Here is a 17,431-nt window from a genome sequence, read left to right on the forward strand (position 1 = left end):
TCAACTTTTATGTTATGTCGTGGTTCACCCCTAGGCCCGGTCATAACAACAGCGTTCGGATTTGAGCTGGTCCAAATATTGATTAAAAATCGGTGTATGTAGATTCAAAAGAATTAATGAGTAAACTGTGGTAATGTGTCCAAGTCCAGATTGGACACTGTCCAGGATGGACAACAATCATTTAAAAGAAGGCTTAAAGTCTGCAGACATCACAGCTCTGTGTATCATGTTTTGTCCTCGGTCCTGTGTCATGTTGTGTCCCCTGTCTAAGTCTGCTCTACTGTCTGGCCCTGATCTTTGATTTTCTGTTTTAACCACTTTAGACATTGGTTGTACGATCTGTTATACTTTAGCCCAGGGATGGGCAATGAGGGCCGAGACGCTGCAGGTTTTCTTTGCAACCAATCATCTCAGCAGGTAGTTTGCTCAAGAGCTTCTCCCCTGAACATAAACACCTGATCATTAATGAAGTCACCTGCTGAGGTGATTGGTAGAAAGTAAAACCTGCGGTGTCTCGGCCATTCATGGCACGATTGCCCCCCGCTTTAGCCACATGGTGAGTTCCATTCTTGTTCAGTCTGTATGTTTTATTTTCTTGATCTCTTCAGCTTTTACATTTGGTTGCTGGTTTGATTCTTTGTTCCTTTCACGAGTGGGTTTTGCATTTACTTTGTATTATTGTTGGGATTCTGTCTTTGTGTTTGTCTTACTGCACTATCTTGCACCAGCTTCCCTCATCACCATTGTAATTCTGACTGCTTTGTCTAACTGCACTCTCTTGCCTCCTGTCTTCCCTCATCTTTGATTCATCTGACCACGCCCCATTCCTGAATGTTCTCCACACCTGTGTCTAATTTTCCTTAATTACCACCAGTGTATTTAAACCCTGCTTGTCCAATGATCTCTGCCAGTTCGATGAGCTTCCCGCCTTGCACGTTTGCCATAGTTCTGTAGTCTGTCCATGTTTGACCCTCTGTTGTTTTTTGACCTCACTTCTTTCCACCGCTTGTGAACCTGCCTCTCTGTGTTTGAACTCCACGTTTTTGGCCCACGCCTCTGTCTCACGGTTGGCTGTACCTCCACCAGTGTCACTGACATCCCGTGCACTGAACCTCTGCAAGTTTTTGATAAAGCCTTTTAATTACTCCTACATCTGAGTCCATGAGTCTGTATTTGTATTCAACCGCCTTCTGTGCCACACCACCTCAGAGCCTGACACTGCCAGAAGGCTAATCTCCACCATAGTTACAGGTAGCACAAGTGGTGAAGTTTTTCAGGTTTTTCTGCAAGTTAGGTACAGATAGTTAGGTACTGGTGTTGGAAGTTCACACAAGGAAGCACAAACTGATAATCAGCCTCTTCATGGTGATCTTTCAGTGGTTCAAGGTTCACAGCATTGTTGCTTGACAGTATAGTTGTTTCATCCCGACAACCACCAGCACCAACCACAACCTTGTCCCATGGGGGCCTACTCAACCGGTGTTGTTGCCAACAACCTACGCAGGTCTTCCTTGTTCCTGAGTAGCGACAGAAATCCCTTCCAGTTAGCAAGAAGTAGAACTGTGGCCTGTACGACAAGCTTTAGTGCTGTGCCTTATTTTGCACAAGCAAACATGCAAAAATACAATAAAAACAGGCAGCCGTGTTCTACGCAAACTGGGGGTGAATGAGTAGATATACAGCTTGCCAACAGAAATTTCTGAATTCAGCAGATCAAAATACATGGAAATGAAAGCTTAATTTTCTTTTCTAGAGCAAATACAAGTCCTAAAAGTTCCCTGAAAAGCCTTCAGTTAATTCAAAATGCTGCAGCTAGAGTACTGACAGGGACTAGAAGGAGAGAGCATATCTCACCCATATTGGCCTCTCTTCATTGGCTTCCTGTTAATTCTAGAATAGAATTTAAAATTCTTCTTCTTACTTATAAGGGTTGGAATAATCAGGTCCCATCTTTGTTGTGAAAGTGTCGTGACACGGACCCACAACAGGGGGCGTTAATGAACGGACAATGGATAAGCCAAAAAGTAACAATTTAATGTTGTGAATCACACAACGACGTACAGACAATAACAATACAGTGATTGTCAATCATACACCAGGTGACGTGTGGGCAGGCTCGACGATAGAAGACGCCTGGCGAGAGAGAAGCCGGATCCACACAGCTTCCACCACCAACGGAGCTGAAGAACACCGGAGCCGCCAAGCCCTGCGCCCCAGGTGGCCGCTGTCTTCAGCAGTCAGACCCGGTACTGCTGGCAGAGAACAGAGACAGTCCAGATAAGTGTGAGGTCGCACACTCAGTAATCCCACAGTCTGTATTCAGTAAAGGAGGGAGATCCTCCACCTCCAATCATACACTCGTGCAGCTCCTGTCTAACCACTTATCTGATTGGAGTGTGAAGCGAAGCCGTCGCTGATCACACCAAACGCCAATCCCACAGATAAGGCAAACACCACAGGATAACGGCTGCAAAAGAAGTTCAGATTATTACTCAACGCTTTGAGTCAGCAGAGAAAACTACCTGATTGGCAGCTGATTTCTTGGCAGGGAGGTGGAGTTGCAGTCCGGCCTTTATGGTGGTGGTGATGAGTAGTGGATGAGTGACAGCTGGTACGGATGATGAGTGACAGCTGTCACTCCTGGTCGCTCCGACGCCCTCTCGTGCTTGAAGCCCGCACTTCAAGCAAGGCGCCATCTTGTGGTGGTGGGCCAGCAGTACCTCCTCTTCAGCGGCCCACACAACAGGACCCCCCCCTCAACGGGCGCCTCCTGGCGCCCGACCAGGCTTGTCCGGGTGACGGGTGTAGAAGTCGGCCAGGAGGGCCGGGTCCAGGATGAAGCTCCTCTTCACCCAGGAGCGCTCTTCGGGGCCATAACCCTCCCAGTCCACCAGATACTGGAACCCCCGGCCCTTTCGACGGACGTCCAGGAGCCGGCGTACTGTCCATGCGGGCTCCCGGTCAATGATCCGGGCAGGAGGCGGCGCTGGTCCTGGGGCACACAGTGGTGAGGTATGGCAGGGCTTGAGTCTTGACACATGAAACATGGGGTGTATCTGCAGTGAGGCTGGCAGCTTCAGCTTCACTGCGGCCGGACTGAGGACTTTGAGTATTGGAAATGGTCCGATGTACCTGTCCTTAAGTTTCTGGGATTCCACCTGCAGGGGGATGTCCTTAGTGGATAGCCAAACCTCCTGCCCGGGCTGGTATGCAGGGGCCGGGGAACGCTGGCGGTCTGCATGGGCCTTAGCCCTCGTCCGGGCTCTGAGCAGGGCAGAGCGGGCGGTACGCCACACCCGACGGCACTTCCTCAGATGGGCCTGGACCGAGGGCACCCCGACCTCTCCCTCCACCAGTGGAAACAATGGGGGCTGGTACCCCAAACACAACTCAAACGGGGAGAGGCCGGTGGCAGATGAGACTTGGCTATTATGAGCGTACTCGATCCAGGCCAGATGGTCACTCCAGGCCGTCAGGTGCGTGGAGGTCACGCAGCGGAGGGCCTGCTCCAGTTCCTGGTTAGTCCGCTCTGCCTGCCCGTTCGTCTGGGTGTGGTACCCAGACGAGAGACTGACGGTGGCCCCCAGTTCCCTGCAGAAACTCCTCCAGACCTGGGAGGAGAACTGAGGACCACAATCCGAGACAATGTCTGATGGAATCCCATGCAGACGCACGACATGGTGGACCAGGAGGTCTGCAGTCTCCTGGGCCGTCGGGAGCTTCGGGAGGGCCACGAAGTGGGCCGCCTTGGAGAACCGGTCCACTATCGTTAAGATGGTGGTGTTGCCCTGGGACGGCGGGAGGCCCGTGACAAAGTCCAGGCCGATATGAGACCAAGGGCGACGAGGCACAGGCAGAGGCTGGAGGAGGCCTTGGGCCTTGTGATGGTCAGCTTTGCCCCTGGCACAGGTGGTGCAGGCCTGGACATACTCCCGGACGTCGGCTTCCATAGACGCCCACCAGAAGCGCTGCCGGACCACTGCCATGGTCCTTCGCACCCCTGGGTGACAGGAGAGCTTGGAACCGTGACAGAAGTCAAGGACCGCAGCCCTGGCCTCTGGTGGGACGTACAGTTTGTTCTTCGGACCTGTCCCCAGGTCCGGGCTCCGTGTCAGGGCCTCCCGGACGGTCTTCTCCATGTCCCAGGTAAGGGCGGCCACAACAGTGGACTCGGGGATGATGGTTTCAGGGGGTCTGACAGCTCGGTCTTGACCTCTTCTTCGTGCACCCGGGACAGGGCGTCAGATCGTTGGTTCTTTGTCCTGGGGCGGTAGGTGATCCGGAAGTCAAAACGCCCGAAGAACAGCGACCAGCTGGCTTGCCTGAGGTTCAGACGCTTCGCGGTCCAGATATACTCCAGGTTCCGATGGTCCGTGAAAACCGTAAATGGTACCGATGCTCCCTCCAACAGGTGTCTCCACTCCTCAAGAGCCTCCTTCACCGCAAGAAGTTCCCGATTGCCGACGTCATAGTTCCGTTCAGCTGGGGTCAACCTGCGGGAAAAGTAGGCACATGGATGGAGAACCTTGTCGGACTCCCCGTTCTGGGACAGCACGGCTCCTATCCCTGAGTCAGAGGCATCCACTTCAACAACAAACTGGCGCTTGGGATCGGGCTGCACCAGAACCGGTGCAGTCGAGAACCGGCATTTTAACTCCCTAAACGCGGCTTCGCACCGATCCGACCAGGTGAAGGGGACTTTTGTGGAGGTCAGAGCTGTCAGGGGGCTAACTACCTGACTGTAGCCCTTGATGAACCTCCGGTAGAAATTTGCAAAACCGAGGAACTGTTGTAGTTTCCTACGGTTCGTTGGTTGGGGCCAATCTCTCACCGCCGCAACCTTGGCCGGATCAGGGGCGAAGGAGTTGGAGGAGATGATGAACCCCAAGAAGGACAAAGAAGTGCGGTGGAACTCACACTTCTCGCCCTTCACAAACAGCCGGTTCTCCAACAACCGCTGTAGGACCTGATGTACATGCTTGACATGGGTCTCAGGATCCGGAGAAAAGATGAGTATATCGTCTAGATATACGAAGACAAACCGATGCAGGAAGTCCCGCAAGACGTCATTAATCAATGCTTGAAACGTCGCGGGCGCATTGGTGAGGCCGAACGGCATGACCAGGTACTCAAAGTGACCTAACGGGGTGTTAAATGCCGTCTTCCACTCGTCTCCCTCCCGGATCCGAACCAGGTGATAAGCATTCCTTAGATCCAATTTCGTGAAAATTTGGGCTCCATGCAGGGGCATGAACACTGAATCCAACAGAGGTAATGGGTATCGGTTGCGAACCGTGATCTCGTTCAGCCCTCTGTAATCAATGCATGGATGGAGTCCGCCGTCCTTCTTGCCCACAAAAAAGAAACCAGCACCCATCGGGGAGGTGGAGTTCCGGATCAACCCGGCAGCTAACGAATCCCGGATGTAGGTCTCCATTGATTCGCGTTCCGGACGTGAGAGGTTGTACAGCCTGCTGGACGGGTACTCAGCGCCCGGTATCAAATCAATGGCACAATCGTACGGACGGTGCGGGGGCAGCGTGAGTGCCAGATCCTTGCTGAAGACGTCAGCAAGGTCATGGTACTCGGCTGGCACCGCCGCCAGATTGGGGGGGACTAAAACCTCCTCCTTAGCTGTCACACCGGGTGGAACCGAGGATCCTAAACACTCCCGGTGGCAGGTTTCGCTCCACTGAACCACAACCCCAGACGGCCAATCAATCCGGGGATTGTGTTTTAACACCCATGGAAAACCCAAAATCACTCGGGAGGTAGAAGGTGTTACATAAAACACAATCTCCTCCCTGTGATTCCCAGACACCACCAATGTGGTGGTGTCTGGTGTGTGATTAGTGGAAGAAGGGTGCCATCTAGCGCCCGCACCGACAATGGTGACGGTAAGGCCACTAGAGGGAGTCCAACCTCCTTTGCCCATCTGCTATCCAGCAGATTCCCCTCCGACCCCGTGTCCACCAGTGCTGGGGCGTGAAGGGTTAGATCCCCACTCAGGATCGTGACTGGGATTCGTGCAGATCGTCGGGGTTTCCCCACGTGGGTGTTGTGACCCACCCTTAGCCCAGTCTCTAAGGTCGAGTGCTGTTGTTTTGACCGTTTGGGGCATTCTCTCTGTATGTGCTCGGGAGAGCTGCAGAGAAAACACTCTCCATGGATCAGCCTCCTTTGTCTCTGATCTGATCGTTTTTTGGCCCTGCTCGTTTCCATAGCAACGTCAGCAGGGGGAGCTGTTGTCACGTGGAGAGCCTTGGCAGTGGAGCGTGGGGAAGTCGGCTTCCTTTCGGACCCGGGAGGAAGAGGGACGGCTTGTGCGGGGCCACGCCCCTCGTCTCGTTCCCGTCGGTGTTCCGTTAATCGGTTGTCTAACCGTATAACCAGGTCAATAAGCCCATCTAAATCCCGCGGCTCGTCCTTCGCCACCAGGTGCTCCTTAAGGACCAGAGACAGTCCGTTTACAAAGGTGGCGCGGAGCGCAACAGCATTCCAGCCGGCTCACGCTGCCGCGATGCGGAAGTCGACTGCATACTTCGCTGCGCTCTGACGCCCCTGCCGTATCGACAGCAGCACACTTGAAGCGGTCTCGCCTCTATGAGGGTGGTCGAACACCTGTCGGAACTCCCTCACAAACTCAGTATAAACCGTTAGGAGCCGTGAATTCTGCTCCCAAAGCGCCGTAGCCCAGGCGCGTGCCTCTCCTCGAAGCAAATTGATCACATAAGCCACCCGGCTGGCGTCTGCTGCGTACATGACGGGACGCTGTGAAAAGACGAGCGAGCACTGCATCAAGAAGTCCGCGCACGTCTCCACACAGCCTCCATACGGCTCCGGAGGGCTTATGTATGCTTCAGGGGAAGGTGGGGGGGTTTCGTTGAACGACCAGCGGAATGTCTGTTTCTGGCACACGGTCAGCAGGAGGAGGTGCTGCAGCAGCGCCCTGAGCACGCGCTTCCACCTGGGCGGTGAGAGCCTCCATCCTACGATTGAGAACACTGCTCTGCTCGGTAATTAAGTCCAACCGAGTGGTAAATGCGGTTAAGATGTGCTGCAGCTCACCCAACACGCCTCCTGCTGGCGCCTGTGCACCTCGCTCTCCCATTGGCTGTTCAAGCGATGGTTGACGCCCCTCGGGATCCATGACGCTGGCCGAGAAATCCTGTTGTGAAAGTGTCGTGACACGGACCCACAACAGGGGGCGTTAATGAACGGACAATGGATAAGCCAAAAAGTAACAATTTAATGTTGTGAATCACACAACGACGTACAGACAATAACAATACAGTGACTGTCAATCATACACCAGGTGACGTGTGGGCAGGCTCGACGATAGAAGACGCCTGGCGAGAGAGAAGCCGGATCCACACAGCTTCCACCACCAACGGAGCTGAAGAACACCGGAGCCGCCAAGCCCTGCGCCCCAGGTGGCCGCTGTCTTCAGCAGTCAGACCCGGTACTGCTGGCAGAGAACAGAGACAGTCCAGATGAGTGTGAGGTCGCACACTCAGTAATCCCACAGTCTGTATTCAGTAAAGGAGGGAGATCCTCCACCTCCAATCACACACTCGTGCAGCTCCTGTCTAACCACTTATCTGATTGGAGTGTGAAGCGAAGCCGTCGCTGATCACACCAAACGCCAATCCCACAGATAAGGCAAACACCACAGGATAACGGCTGCAAAAGAAGTTCAGATTATTACTCAACATTTTGAATCAGCAGAGAAAATTACCTGATTGGTAGCTGATTTCTCGGCGGGGAGGTGGAGTTGCAGTCCGGCCTTTATGGTGGTGGTGATGAGTAGTGGATGAGTGACAGCTGGTACGGATGATGAGTGACAGCTGTCACTCCTGGTCGCTCCGACGCCCTCTCGTGCTTGAAGCCCGCACTTCAAGCAGGGCGCCATCTTGTGGTGGTGGGCCAGCAGTACCTCCTCTTCAGCGGCCCACACAACAATCTTATCTTAGGGACCTCTTAGTGCCATATCACCCCAATAGAGCACTTCGCTCTCAGACTGCAGGCTTACTTGTAGTTCCTAGGGTTTGTAAGAGTAGAATGGGAGGCAGAGCCTTCAGCTTTCAGGCTCCTCTCCTGTGGAACCAGCTCCCAATTCAGATCAGGGAGACAGACACCCTCTCTACTTTTAAGATTAGGCTTAAAACTTTCCTTTTTGCTAAAGCTTATAGTTAGGGCTGGATCAGGTGACCCTGAACCATCCCTTAGTTATGCTGCTATAGACTTAGACTGCTGGGGGGTTCCCATGATTGCACTGTTTTCTTTCTCTTTTTGCTCTGTATGCACCACTCTGCATTTAATCATTAGTGATTGATCTCTGCTCCCCTCCACAGCATGTCTTTTTTCCTGGTTCTCTCCCTCAGCCCCAACCAGTCCCAGCAGAAGACTGCCCCTCCCTGAGCCTGGTTCTGCTGGAGGTTTCTTCCTGTAAAAGGGAGTTTTCCTTCCCACTGTCGCCAAGTGCTTGCTCACAGGGGGTCGTTTTGACCGGTTTTTTCCGTAATTATTGTATGGCCTTGCCTTACATATAAAGCGCCCTTGGGGCAACTGTTTGTTGTGATTTGGCGCTATATAAATAAAATTGATTTGATGTGATTGGAAATACAATCAAACTTGTGGAAATTTGATAAATTGATATGGGCATGTAGTTTAATGAAAATTAAAGGGTAAAGGAGTAGAGATTCAGCTTGCCAACATCAATATTTTTAATTCAGCAGGTTAAAACACATGGAAATTGAAGTTTAATTTTATTTTATAGAGCCAACACAATCAAACTTGTGGAAAATTTGATAAAATGGGTGGCCACATACAAACCATTAAGAAAACTAAACTGAATGCTGTGCTAATGAGTCTTGATGCTGAGAAAACCTTTGACTGTGTAAGCTGGGAATATCTGTTCTTGATATTGAAATGTTTTGGTTTCACTGAAAATTCAATTAACCATGTACTCTGCCCCTATCGCAAGGATCATAGTAAATAGAAGTCTTACTGATCGTATAAAATTGGAGAGATCCACATGTCAGGGATGTCCCCTCTCACCTATCTATTCTTTTTGCACTTATATAGCACAAGCAATAAGGGAAGATTCTCATATACAGGGAGTTTTGATTCATTTTGATGAAAATAACATTGTATGCTGACGATGTACTGATGTATATCAGAAATTCAGCTGAATGCCTCCCCACTCTTTTGGACCTCCTTGACATATGTGGCTCATATTCAGGTTACAAACTCAAAATACAAAAAAAAACACAAGGATTATCATTTAACTACAATCCATCTCCAGAACCGAAACTAAGACTTCCCACTGATTGGTCTCAAAAGGCAATTAAATATTTGGGAGTATGGTTAACATTATGACCTAATAACCTAAGATCTCAGTAATTGGTCAACACCTCTCCTGAATTTTAATGCAAGAATTGATATTGTTAAGATATCCATACTTCCGAGACTGTTATATCATTTCTGGTCATTACCAGTTAAAATCCCAACGAGCCAATTTCATGAATGGGTTAAACAAATTTCACATTTTATTTGAAATGGTAAAAAACCGAGGATTAAACATAGTAAACTTATCATGAGTAAGAATGATGGTGGTATGTCCCTCACTAATCTTAAGGATTATTACTATGCTGCCCAAATAAGAACTGTGATTTCTTGGTGTGACAGTGGATATGAGGCTAGGTGGAAGGAGATGGAAGGGGACTGTAAGGGGATCCCAGTACAAGCTGTGATTGGTGATGATTATTAGGACTATTTCAGCCCATCGCCTTATTCACTATGCATATGTGGTTGATATTATGAAGCAATTAAACTTGCGGATCAAGTAAGAAAAAAAACTTTGATGGATTGCATATGACACAGAATTTAAACCAAATTGTGTGGATTCAAGTTTTAAATCTTAGAGAAATAAATGTATTACAGCCTTTTGTAATATAATGGAGAAGAATGCATTGCAAAGCTTTATGGCATTAAAAGATAAATATAAATGGGACAAGCATGACTTCTTAAGATACTTGCAAATGTTCCAATACTTCTTAAGAGAAATAAAGGACAATGGGCCTCATGTATCAATGTTGCGTAAGGCGATATTTGAGCGTATGGGGTGTACGCCAAAATGGCTGCGCTACTTGGCATTTATCAATGTGGTCGTTGGCGTACGCTGCGCTGAAAATATACACCAGGTCGAGAGGTGGCGTAAATTATACACCAAAATGAACCAGCGCTGGAATCCACATAAAAATGAAAATGATCAACATGATAAACAGTGCCATTATACAAATCAATGCATATGTTACATAAATAACACTTTCCTGATTATACTAGATAATAATCAATACAAATTGTTGGTCGATCCGCGGCCACAGCGCTGACAGCAAAAGAAAGCGCTGCTCGCCTTTTTCTCCACAGCCTGGAGCCAGAGCAGCGCTGAGCTTAACTTTATGTGGTGTGATCATTTAGACAATGAAATTGATTATTACAACTGTAGTGTTGTCATTCCCTTCGCCCGTGCTGCAATCAATCAATCAATCAATCAATTTTTTGCCCCAGTTGCCCCCAAGGCGCTTTATATTGTAAGCAAGGCCATACAATAATTATGTAAACCCCAACGGTCAAACGACCCCTGTGAGCAAGCACTTGCTACAGTGGGAAGGAAAAACTCCCTTTAACAGGAAGAAACCTCCAGCAGAACCAGGCTCAGGGAGGGGCAGTCTTCTGCTGGGACTGGTTGGGGCTGAGGGAGAGAACCAGGAAAAAGACATGCTGTGGAGGGGAGCAGAGATCAATCACTAATGATTAAATGCAGAGTGGTGCATACAGAGCAAAAAGAGAAAGAAACACTCAGTGCATCATGGGAACCCCCCAGCAGTCTAAGTCTATAGCAGCATAACTAAGGGATGGTTCAGGGTCACCTGATCCAGCCCTAACTATAAGCTTTAGCAAAAAGGAAAGTTTTAAGCCTAATCTTAAAAGTAGAGAGGTGTCTGTCTCCCTGATCTGAATTGGGAGCTGGTTCCACAGGAGAGGAGCCTGAAAGCTGAAGGCTCTGCCTCCCATTCTACTCTTACAAAACCCTAGGAACTACAAGTAAGCCTGCAGTCTGAGAGCGAAGCGCTCTATTGGGGTGATATGGTACTACGAGGTCCCTAAGATAAGATGGGACCCTGATTATTCAAACCCTTATAAGTAAGAAGAAGAATTTTAAATTCTATTCTAGAATTAACAGGAAGCCAATGAAGAGAGGCTAACATGGGTGAGATATGCTCTCTCCTGCTAGTCCCCGTCAGTACTCTAGCTGCAGCATTTGAATTAACTGAAGGCTTTTTAGGGAACTTTTAGGAAACCTGATAATAATGAATTACAATAGTCCAGCCTAGAGGAAATAAATGCATGAATTAGTTTTTCAGCATCACTCTGAGACAAGACCTTTCTAATTTTAGAGATCTTGCGTAAATGCAAAAAAGCAAGTCCTACATATTTGTTTAATATGCGCTTTGAATGACATATCCTGATCAAAAATGACTCCAAGATTTCTCACAGTATTACTAGAGGTCAGGGTAATGCCATCCAGAGTAAGGATCTGGTTAGACACCATGTTTCTAAGATTTGTGGGGCCAAGTACAATAACTTCAGTTTTATCTGAGTTTAAAAGCAGGAAATTAGAGGTCATCCATGTCTTTATGTCTGTAAGACAATCCTGCAGTTTAGCTAATTGGTGTGTGTCCTCTGGCTTCATGGATAGATAAAGCTGGGTATCATCTGCGTAACAATGAAAATTTAAGCAATGCCATCTAATAATACTGCCTAAGGGAAGCATGTATAAAGTGAATAAATTGGTCCTAGCACAGAACCTTGTGGAACTCCATAATTAACTTTAGTCTGTGAAGAAGATCCCCATTTACATGAACAAATGTAATCTATTAGACAAATATGATTCAAACCACCGCAGCGCAGTGCCTTTAATACCTATGGCATGCTCTAATCTCTGTAATAAATTTTATGGTCAACAGTATCAAAAGCAGCACTGAGGTCTAACAGAACAAGCACAGATGAGTCCACTGTCGAGGCCATAAGAAGATCATTTGTAACCTCACTAATGCTGTTTCTGTACTATGATGAATTCTAAAACCTGACTGAAACTCTTCAAATAGACCAGTCCTCTGCAGATGATCAGTTAGCTGTTTTACAACTACCCTTTCAAGAATTTTGAGAGAAAGGAAGGTTGGAGATTGGCCATAATTAGCTAAGATAGCTGGGTCAAGTGATGGCTTTTTAAGTAATGGTTTAATTACTTGCCACCTTAAAGGCTGTGGTACATAACCACTAACAAAGATAGATTGATCATATTTAGATTGAAGCATTAAATAATGGTAGGGCTTCCTGAGCAGCCTGGTAGGGAATGGGGTCTAATAAACATGTTGATGGTTTGGATGAAGTAACTAATGAAAATAACTCAGACAGAACAATCGGAGAGAAAGAGTCTAACCAAATACCGGCATCACTGAAAGCAGCCAAAGATAACGATACGTCTTTGGGATGGTTATGAGTAATTTTTTTCTCTAATAGTTAAAATTTTGTTAGCAAAGAAAGTCATGAAGTCATTACTAGTTAAAGTTAATGGAATACTCGGCTCAATAGAGCTCTGACTCTTTGTCAGCCTGGCTACAGTGCTGAAAAGAAACCTGGGGTTGTTCTTATTTTCTTCAATTAGTGATGAGTAGAAAGATGTCCTAGCTTTACGGAGGGCTTTTTTTTATAGAGCAACAGACTCTTTTTCCAGGCTAAGTGAAGATCTTCTAAATTAGTGAGACGCCATTTCCTCTCCAACTTACGGGTTATCTGCTTTAAGCTACGAGTTTGTGAGTTATACACGGAGTCAGGCACTTCTGATTTAAAGCTCTCTTTTTCAGAGGAGCTACAGCATCCAAGTTGTCTTCAATGAGGATGTAAAACTATTGACGAGATACTCTATCTCACTTACAGAGTTTAGGTAGCTACTCTGCACTGTGTTGGTAATATGGCATTAGAGAACATAAAGAAGGAATCATATCCTTAAACCTAGTTACAGCGCTTTCTGAAAGACTTCTAGTGTAATGAAACTTATTCCCCACTGCTGGGTAGTCCATCAGCGTAAATGTAAAGTGTTATTAAGAAATGATCAGACAGAAGGGAGTTTTCAGGGAATACTGTTAAGTCTTCTATTTCCATACCATAAGTCAGAACAAGATCTAACATATGATTAAAGTGGTGGGTGGACTCATTTACTTTTTGAGCAAAGCCAATAGAGTCTAATAATAGATTAAATGCAGTGCTGAGGCTGTCATTCTCAGCATCTGTGTGGATGTTTAAAATCGCCCCACTATAATTATCTTATCTGAGCTAAGCACTAAGTCAGACAAAAGGTCTGAAAATTCACAGAGAAACTCACAGTAACTACCAGGTGGACGATAGATAATAACAAATAAAACTGTTTTTTGGGACTTCCAATTTGGATGGACAAGACTAAGAGACAAGCTTTCAAATGAATTAAAGCTCTGTCTGGGTTTTGATTAATTAATAAGCTGGAATGGAAAGATGCTGCTAATCCTCCGCCTCGGCCCGTGCTACGAGCATTCTGACCGTTAGTGTGACTCGGGGGTGTTGACTCATTTAAAGCTAACATATTCATCCTGCTATAACCAGGTTTCTGTAAGGCAGAATAAATCAATATGTTGATCAATTATTATATCATTTACCAACAGGGACTTAGAAGAGAGAGACCTATGTTTAATAGACCAAATTTAACTGTTTTAGTCTGTGGTGCAGTTGAAGGTGCTATATTATTTTTTCTTTTTGAATTTTTATGCTTAATAGATTTTTGCTGGTTATTGGTGGTCTAGGAGCAGGCACCGTCTCTACGGGGATGGGGTAATGAGGGGATGGCAGGGGGAGAGAAGCTGCAGAGAGGTGTGTAAGACTACAACTCTGCTTCCTGGTCCCAACCCTGGATAGTCACGGTTTGGAGGATTTAAGAAAATTGGCCAGATTTCTAGAAATGAGAGCTGCTCCATCCAAAGTGGGATGGATGCCGTCTCTCCTAACAAGACCAGGTTTTCCCCAGAAGCTTTGCCAATTATCTATGAAGCCCACCTCATTTTTTGACACCACTCAGACAGCCAGCAATTCAAGGAGAACATGTGGCTAAACATGTCACTCCCGGTCTGATTGGGGAGGGGCCCAGAGAAAACTACAGAGTCCGACATTGTTTTTGCAAAGTTACACACCGATTTAATGTTAATTTTAATGACCTCCGATTGGGCGTAACCGGGTGTCATTACTGCCGACGTGAATTACAATCTTACCAAATGTACGCTTAGCCTTAGCAGCAGTTTCAAATTTCCTTCAATGTCGCCTGCTCTGGCCCCCGGAAGACAATTGACTATGGTTGCTGGTGTCACTAACTTCACATTTCTCAAAACAGAGTCGCAAAATAACCAGAGTTTGATCCTCGGCGGGTGTGTCGCCGAGTGGGGGAAAACGGTTAGAAATGTGAACGGGTTGGCGGTGTACACGGGGGCTTCTGTTTAGAACTACGCTTCCTCCTCACAGTCCACCCAGTCGGCCTGCTTTCCCGGCTGCTCGGGATCTGCCAGGGGGTAACTAACGGCGGCTAAGCTACCTTGGTCCGCACCGACTACAGGGGCCTGGCTAGCTGTAGAATTTTCCACGGGTGCGGAGCCGAGTCTCCAATTCGCCCAGCCTGGCCTCCAAAGCTATGAATAAGCTACACTTATTACAATTACCGTTACTGCTAAGGAGGCCGAGGAATAACTAAACATTTCACACCCAGAGCAGAAAAGTGCGGGAGAGACAGGAGAAGCCGCCATGCTAAATCGGCTAGAGCTAGTAGCTACGCTAAGCTAGCGGATTCCTAAAAACACGCAAAGTGAATAATGTGTAAATAATTAGAGGTGATTCAGCAGAAGGAGTGCTTTAGTTAAGGCACGTAAAGATTACAATGGGAAACAAATCGTAATCTAGATAACTAGATCAATCTAACTGCGCAGATTAACAGCTAACAGATACAGAAAAACACCGCTGTGCTCCGGAACAGGAAGTGATACAATCAGGTCTTGTGTTCTCCATTCGTTTGTTACAATAAAATAAAGAAATAAATTTTAAAAATAAAGAATCTGAAAAATTAGGCATGTCTTATTAATTGAGCGAGCAAATATCCACATGTCAAGAATTAATGACGTGAAAAGAGAATACAGTGGTCCCTCGCTATAACGCGGTTCACCTTTCGCGGCCTCGCAGTTTCGCGGATTTTTTAGTCCAATTTTGCATGCTTTTTTTTTTTTTTTTTACAATGCATTGTGTTTTGCGTGTCTGTTTATAAGAATCTTCTCACCCAGAAGAAAAAAGAGCGCCAACAACTACCCATAACTGTGTTCTTCACTCGGAAACAGACACCTGCAGTGAGGTTTGACTCAGAGGAAAAAGGCGCGGCGCCAGGACGAAGAGGCGCGATCCGAGGAACTGTGAAATACTGGTCAGTCACTATTAATAATTTCTTGTGTCCAACCTCGTAGGTTGATCATTAGAATTTAATTCATTAGTTCTAAAAGCCATCATATTTATTTATAGGAAAACGTTCTATTTTTATTTCTCAAACAATGTTTGGGCCTGGAAAACAGGTTGGTCTTATTTTTCTACTAAGGTTTGAACGTTGAGAGTGTTTACAGCTTTTAAACATCTATAATAATTGTAAAAATAACACTGAGTACTTAACTCCCGCGATAAACGAGGGACCACTGTAACACTTTTTTGATTATACTACAAAACAATTGATGCGACGGCCACTTTTGACGCTCTATTGGCACGCGTCGTGATTGGTGGAGTTCTTTTTCTTTGCCGTCTTCCTGGCTTCCATGTCGTAAAATGAGGCTGTGTCTGAAGCGGAGTCTGAATATTTATGGCATGTTTATTATAATTACGATTGTTTTCACCCCGCCGCATTTATCAAGGTCACGTCAGGCGTACGCCGGAAATGGGCAGGTGCGCACTGCTTGATACATGTTACGGCAACTTTGGTGTACTTCAAATTTACACCGTAAATTTACGCCACAAGTGCGCAACTTTGATACATGAGGCCCAATGAAACAGCTGATGAACTGAGTGAAATCACAGAGTTAATGATATGTGTATATAGTCATATAGTGGCAACTTGGAATTGTGTTTTCTAAACAGTACCAGGGAATTGCTAAGGACAGGGCAGCATCCACAAACTATATCAAGGAGAAATGGGAGAAAAAACTTAATATTGAGATAACCAATCAGCAGTGGGAGAACATGTGTGAAACTGTCTTTTCTACTTCCTGTTCTATGTATTGGTGTGAATTCAGTTGAAAGAATCTTGTCCGTTTCTTTATCACTCCTAAAATGAAGGCATTTATCTCATGGACCATGTGTGTTGGATGGCTTGTGGTGATGGAGAGGCAAATCACACGACATTTTTTGGTACGGCCCAAAATGACATCAGTTTTGGGACAGCATTTGAAAATTATGCAGCAGATTCTTGGACAGCAAATCCCATTTTCATGTTCAGCTTTATATCTGGGGACCCAGCAGAAGAATAACAGGAAATGACAGATATCTTTTAAAATACTGACTGTAGCAATAAAAAAGCAATTACTCATAACTGCTTACAAACTGACCCACCCACAGTAGACAACTGGCTAGAAATGGTCAGAGATTCATGATTTAGGCCGACTTTCCTTCTGAGACTGAAACAAGATGCACCTGTCGCTAAACGGGCAAAATGAACATCATTCTGAATAAGGGATGTGGCTGGTGGTTTTGCCTCTTCATTCTACCTTTTCTCTGGGATTATAAAAAAGAAGCAACTCTGTTTCAAAACTGCAAGATAATATGCTTTGTACTCTGACTTGAGATGTCGTGCGGCGATGTCGGTTGGACTGTGTGGCCATGTTGGTTTATGTCAATTAGGGGTCAAGGAGTAAAGACAACTTGGCAACAGCAATTTTTGAATTCAGCAGGTCAAAATACATAATAATACCTCTGTTACCTGCTTTTTACAGAAAATCCCTTGGGCAGTCTACTTTTCTGAAAATGGAACCTAACTAAATATGGAAATTAAAACAGAGTCCAAACAAAACATGCAAGGTTTGCAAGGCAAAGAAAAAAAAAATGGAATAGCTGAAAACGTGCCTACTCTCAAAACGCCACACCAGAATTTCGCTTTAATTTTTTTTCAACGTTTTAACCCATATCTAATGTCCCCTGTCTTACTATCCCTCCACGTGGTCTCTTGTAAACCCAGTATGTCAGCATTTCTCCCCTCCATCATATCAGCCAATTCTCTCCCTTTACCATTCACACTGACAACATTCAAATTCCAGACTCTCAC

At 46.5% G+C, this 17,431-nt stretch overlaps 1 protein-coding gene and 1 long non-coding RNA gene across 2 annotated transcripts in view; both read right to left on the bottom strand.

Annotated features, from left to right (window-relative positions):
- szt2 (SZT2 subunit of KICSTOR complex) overlaps window positions 1-17,431 on the bottom strand; it is a 701,839-nt gene that overhangs the window by 132,898 nt on the left and 551,510 nt on the right.
- On the bottom strand, window positions 762-15,563 carry LOC117519399. Its single transcript, XR_004563278.1, has 3 exons — window positions 15,552-15,563; window positions 15,449-15,454; window positions 762-889 (listed from the first exon to the last, which is right to left on the bottom strand). It is a non-coding gene; the product is annotated as an uncharacterized LOC117519399 (long non-coding RNA).

Source organism: Thalassophryne amazonica, chromosome 10 (genome assembly GCF_902500255.1).
Source record: "Thalassophryne amazonica chromosome 10, fThaAma1.1, whole genome shotgun sequence".
In the NCBI taxonomy this organism is placed as follows: domain Eukaryota; kingdom Metazoa; phylum Chordata; class Actinopteri; order Batrachoidiformes; family Batrachoididae; genus Thalassophryne; species Thalassophryne amazonica.